Genomic DNA, 6,371 nt, shown 5'->3' with positions numbered 1-6,371 from the left:
CTGGCACGGGAAGAGGCCCTGTCAGTCAGATAGGCTCGTGTGGGCAGAGGCAGCGCTAGGCATGGTGTGTGTCAGGTGATGGTGGGGACAGGACGCTCAGCTGAGTGCTGGGGGATGGTTCCTGCAGTCTCTTTCTGAGGAGAATGAGAGCTGCTTCGTTTGTGCTCTTCCCTTCTCCTCCTGCTGTGCTTCAGCTATGGCTCTTGTTCTAGGCTGTAACTTCTTTCCCTCTCATGGCTGCTGCATTCCCAAGAAAACTTCTAATATGCATTTTCTTGCCGAAGCCTGCCTACCCCAGGGTCAAAGCGGGTGTTACGAGTGTAGCTCTGTCATTATGGCCAGCCCAGCTTTATTAAAAGACTAGCCACAGCCTACACGCTGCCACCTGTAATTACCGATCTGCATCTTACAGCCCCAGCGTGCATGTTTGCACAATCCCCGTTTTCCTCCGCACCTGCCTGTCCCTCTTGCTGCAGGTGCCCTTGATTTGGAGGGTGACAGTAAGTCACGACAGATTCCTCCACAGCTCTGCCACACAGAGCAAGGGGCTGAGGCTGAGCCCACGGCCTCGCCTTGGGAACAAAGCCCCTTGTGTTATTTCTGTTATGGATGTTTTATGATCAGTGATGCTGGGATGCATGACTGTGATGGACACAGATTTGCTACCAGAAGCCTCTGGAGCAGAAGGGACATACAGAATAGGCTAGAGCTGTGACAATTAATTTGTTAGCTTAGCAAAGGCACCTTGCACTTCAGTATTTTGGCTCTGTAAGGCCACTTAAGGAAAATTAGATGTTTTGCCCTCAGCTCCTCCCTGGGACTCTGCCCTCTTGTCTTCTCTCTCTTCCCTGGGCAGTAAGGTTTATCCAAAGAACCAGACAGATTTACGTTGGAAGGGACCTCTGGAGGTCTCTAGTCCAACTGACCTCCTGCTCACAGCAAAGCTGACTTCAAACCACATTGTTCAGGGCTCTGTCCCGTTGGGTTTTCAGGACTTCCAGGGCTGGGGATCTCATGACCTGTTGCCAGGCTGTGGCGTCTCCTTTGGAGAGTCACCTGCTGTGCCTGCAGCTTTCCTCTCCAGCTGGCTGGGGCTGCTTGTGGGAGATGTCCAGGACTTGACGTAAGGGGGTTCAACACCCTCCTACAGCATTTGGGCAACAGGTAGAGACTGCGGGAAGCATCTTTTTTGACCACTTCCAGGTCTACCATCTATTTCTGTCTTTTAATCAGTGTCTTAATATCACTTGGGCACTTCCAACAGATGCTGCTCAGGCATGCCGTGCACCTCCATGATTTTTTCGTTGTGCTTCAGATAGTACTCCCAAAGCTGTTTTACCCACCCATCCCCTTCCCCAGTGCCTAACACTATTTTGGCGGATGTTGTCATGTGGTGAGCCCGGGAAGAAATGTTGCTTATTCGTGGTACAGACACAAAGCTGTATGAGCAGCAGGAGAGTTTGCTCTGTGACTTGGATCTCCAAATGGAGTTGGTTATTGAAGCTGAATTGCTCTCCAGACACCATGCGTTGCAGCTAATGCCTCTGTCGGAATGCTTGTAAAGAAAGCAAGTTGTGTTAGAGCGTACCTGGACTTGTTGCTCCTTTCTCTGTTGCAAAATCTAACACTTAGTGCTTGGGGGGATCCTGGACTTAGGAAAAGATGTGAGTATCCCAAGCAGTTGCAAACTGCAGTCAGGATGGTGTTCTGGGTGGATGAGCAAGCTCCTCTTGGTTGTCTGAAAGTTTACTACTGGTACGGAGGTGTTGGGTTAGCAGAAAATAATGCTGAGATCCAAGGAATGTTGTCAGGTACGTTTGAAGCGTTGCAGGGAGTCTCCTGGCAAACCTAATTCCAGACAATTCTGCAAGAAGATTTCTGAAATTCGTCCTTCCTCTTGCATTTTGTTGAAGCTGAGATGAGGTTTCTGGAATGCAAGCTCAAAATCTAGTTTGGTCATTCTTGCCTTTGAGGAATTAACCATCTGCTCAGTGTTGGAGGGTTCAGGCTTTCTTGATTCGGGGGACTGCTATACCAAGTTTGAGGCCAGCACCATAAGCTGGTGCTCCTGCTGTAGAGAAATCTGGCAGTGGTTTTGGTACCTTCTGGCTTTGGAACTGTTAGAAAACCATGGCTGGAGTCTTGAGGCTGCTGGTGATGTTCTGGGAAGACCCTTCTTTGCCCCATCTGGCAGTTTCTGTTGTGCAGACAGTTGCAGTCACACATGAAGACTGGCCTGAAGGGGACATGGTGACAGCTGCTGCTGTGTGCACTCTGATGGAGACAATAATACAATAATACATTTGGAGATGAGAAGAGATGACTGTTCACCAAGCCCTGCCTACAAAGCACAAGATGAAGATCTTGACCAGTGGCATCTGCAGTAGCTGCAGGAGACATGGAGCCACTGAACACTGTCCTAAAATCTCCAAGTCACAGAGATTTTACATATCCCTGAGTCAGTTCTTTAAATAATGATCTGTAGTGTTAATCTGGAAATAGCTGTTTCTGAGTGTCTGATTTTTGACTTCCAGCTTTTTGAGTCCTCATGTTTATTTGTCTGTATCTCTGAAGAGTCCTCTGCTGTAGATCTTCTTACTTCTTGTTTTCTTGTTTGTTTTGTGTTTTATATGTCATGGTTTAGTTCAGTTTGGCTTTTCCTTGAGATGGGTCGTGTCTCCTCGTTTCTTCTTAATGAACAGAAGAGATTTATCACTGGCAGATGCTTTCTGAACCATGGTTGATTCTTAAAGCAGTTGGATTCTTGCATTACTGTGTCAGATATTTATTTTTTTAATTTGAAGCACCTCAGCTCTTCCAGTATCGGTCATCACACGTGGATACTAGCCCAGAATGAGTTAAATCATGGCCTAATGTGGCTCCATGACATCTAGTCCAGTGCTGCCTGCCCACTGATGAGCTTTGTGCTCTTTGCAGACCAAGTCTGGGCTGCCAGATTGGGGGGTCAGAGAGCTGCCAAAAGCACGAGTGAAGAACAAAATCCTTTCTGCTCCTTTCTGGAGAATTTTGACTGAACTGAAACCTGGTCAGTAGCACTCTGCGTAGTTTACTGGTGGTTCTTCATAAACCCATTTGCTTTAAAATGTGTTAACCAATCTGTAATAGATGTTTGCAGTGCTTGAATCTGGAAGCTGTCAACTGCCCAGGTAAACCTGGATAAGTCACAGCAATTAAGTTAGCTTTTGCCACATTTGTCACCCAGGGTGTAATACTGTTAATGAAGATTTGTTGACTGAAACCATGCTGGTAGGACATGATGTTATTTATGTTTTATTGATAAAACTGTGTATCGACCACTGTTGTCAAGACCACTAGCTTGGGTTTTACTGTTTATTCTAAAGTTTGGCACAAAAAATAGGAACTTTCTCCAGAGCTCTGCTCAGGTCTTACAGAACTCGTAGGTGGGAATTAGCAGGAACATTGATTTAAGTGTTTCAATTTTTAGTTATTAGTTGATGCTTTTTGTATTTCAAATGATCTCTAATAATGAAAAATTCAGGTTCTTCAGTCTTCAAAACTATTGAAAATTTGAATCCATATCCATAAACAGAAGTCCAGGATGGGTAACCAAGCAGCTGCTGTTCCTTCACTAGGGGAAAGCAGTGGCTGCATGGCCGTGCTCTTCCCTGGGCAGCAGGGACTTCTGAGGTTTTCACTTCATGAGGGAGTAACAACAGTACTTTTTCTTACTGTCTGATTTTAATTAAATGTTTGATGGTAGCTTCTCATTTTGGTAGGTAGGCCATGTATTCCCCTGCCAATAGTTATCTGAAGACAGTGAGAAGTAGAAGATCTGTGCAGTTACAGCACCACTGATGTCTTTAATAGACTAGATAGAGCCCCAGGCAGTCACTCGGTATAGATGTCTCACTCTGAGCTGCCAGGTCTGAGAGGAGATCCGTGTGCCCCTTCTTTGGCAGAAAGGGCAGGTCAGGCCTGGTAGCCACACATGTTGGATCTGGTGGCCAATGTTGTGTCAGTCCCATGTCTTTGGGGAGGACCCTCAGCCGTGCCCATCACTTCTCTGGAAGTGCTACGTGAGGAGCACTCTGCTTCAGACCATTGTGCAGGGGACTTTGCTCCTTGAACTTGATCTTCCCGGGAAAGTCTGTTACTGAATACTCAGGAGAGGATGGTGCCCAGTCCTAAGTAAGGAGTTTCCAAGTGTCCAATAGAGCAGTTGTGTCCGCTGTAACGTGCAGGATTTCAGCCCACGGCCCCCTCTTTGTCTGTCCGAGTTGTGTTCCAGCTTGCTGTCCTTGCTGCCAGGTATGTGGCTGGGAAAGAGGAAGATTTCAAGCACAGCAGCGACTCAGCTGTGCATTAGATGGTCCTGGAATAAAAGAAGATGATGACTTGTGGTGGATCATTTCAGCATCTGCCAGAAACAACAAGCTGTTTTTCTTCTGTTGGAGAAAGTGAGGAGACACTTCACCAGAGGTAAAGTGCAGGTTCAGTTGGCAGCTTAACTTAGTGTGAAGCTCAGCAGAAAGCCCGGATGAATCTGAATGCCCGGGGCAAACAGGAGCAGCAACATTTCTTGCCCTGCTGCAGCTGGACATCTCTAATTTCCTCAGGTTGAGTTTGATTTCAGAGCAACCCATGGAGCTGGAAAGCATCATTCTCTCCTATTCTGAGGTCTGCCCTCTTCATCCTCATCAGCTGGCAGTTGAAAGCCACTGTAAAGATTCATTGTCAGGGAAACAGAATTGCAGTGGTGAGCAGGGACGTTCCTCAGCATCACCTCCCTGGGTCCATCCTCGTTGGCTCCAGGAGGAGCGTGGCAAGGTCATAGATGAATTGTTGCTTGCAGTGTCCTCTGGGACAGAATGACCAAGTGGTTTTTTTTTTATGCTCCAAAATTATTCCCAGGGTCTGTTTCTACCAAGGAAAGATTAGGCCGGCTGAAAGTGGCAAATATTGTAGGAGTATCACCTCTGTGGATCATTGCAAACGCATGTGAAGTGTTTGAACGTGAATTTGAGGAATATGTTAGTTCTGATCATTATACCTATAAATAAACTTCATTTGTCTGGGTGGCTTGACCTTTTTGCTGCTTATTGTTGTAAGATCTGCTGTCCATATGGAAATCTGTTTGGGGAACATCTTTGAGAAGGAGGCATTGTTTATATTCTGAGCAGCAGAAAAAATGTGTTCATCATCTTGGGAGGGTTCTCACGTGCTTCAGATCTTTAGAACCTTTATTTCAGATGTTTTTGTTTCTATTTCACTTTGTTCTTCTTTCTATCAGCCACCCTAAAACATGTATTCGATCCTGTATTGCTCTGGAATGGGCTCATTCTAGAAGCTTTGTCTCCTTTGTAACTAAATAAGGCAAACAGAATCACTAAAGTCTTTAGTGTTAGAACTTGCTGAGCATCTCTGAAGATTACATCTTCCATAGTTTCTGTTTGTGATTGTGGGAACAGTGCTTATCTGCCACTGTGAAACAGAAAATGTCACTGTGTTTTTAGATAAAATAAGGAGGCAATGTCTTTGAACTCCAGCTATAGAGTTTGATCCCCTAAACTCCTCCTTAAATGAGTTTCAGAAGTTGGGTATATTCTCTGTCCAAATACGTCCTGTTTAGTTCTGACTAAACCATTCGTGAGTGAGACTTGCTTATCCTTTCAGAGGGAAGGACATAAAGAATTAATCAGCCATCATCACATTATTTCAGGCTTCCTCCTCCATTGATATAGATGAGTTGTGCCCATAGTAAGCCCCAATAGACAAGAATACTGAATCTTCTGCTTCGTGACTTAAACCAGCGCCAAATTTAGAATTAGAATGACTCTAATAGAGAGGAATAGGTTTGTGCCACATCTTTTGATTCTGGTGCCTTCCTCGTAGTGTCTACTTACAGCCTGCTCTGGGGAGGTCACACTGGTCTTTTTTCCTGACTCCGCATTGCACTCTTGTGTTTACTTTGCTACTTGTTCTTCCACTTGTGACTGCTTTTAACATCACGGGCTTTACCACCTTTCTTTTTGCCACTCTCGAGGGTTCCTCCTAGTTAAAGCTTAAGGTTTTCCAATTTTTCTGTGCCTGAATATTAGCCTACATAGCTTTGGGCCTATGCTGTAGCTAGCTGTAGTTACTCTATAATATGGTTTGTATCTGTCCTCAAGATTCATGCATCTTGTCATCCTGTATCTTGTTCAAGGCACAGGCTACAGAGCTGTGAAGGTGTTTTTTCTGCCTCTATGTTTAAGAGAAAAGCTATTTTAAAAATAAAAGGAGCTTTAGCTCCATGAGAACAGGTCGGGAGAAAGGACAGGCCAGATGATTTGGGTCTGGTGAGACAGAGAGGAAGGCAGGGATGGGGGCGTTACACCACAGAACAGCTG

The sequence above is a fragment of the Nesoenas mayeri genome (assembly GCF_963082525.1).
Source record: "Nesoenas mayeri genome assembly, chromosome: 13".
Lineage (NCBI taxonomy): Eukaryota > Metazoa > Chordata > Aves > Columbiformes > Columbidae > Nesoenas > Nesoenas mayeri.
The sequence above is the reverse complement of the archived record's forward strand: the minus strand, read 5'-3'. Positions refer to the sequence as shown.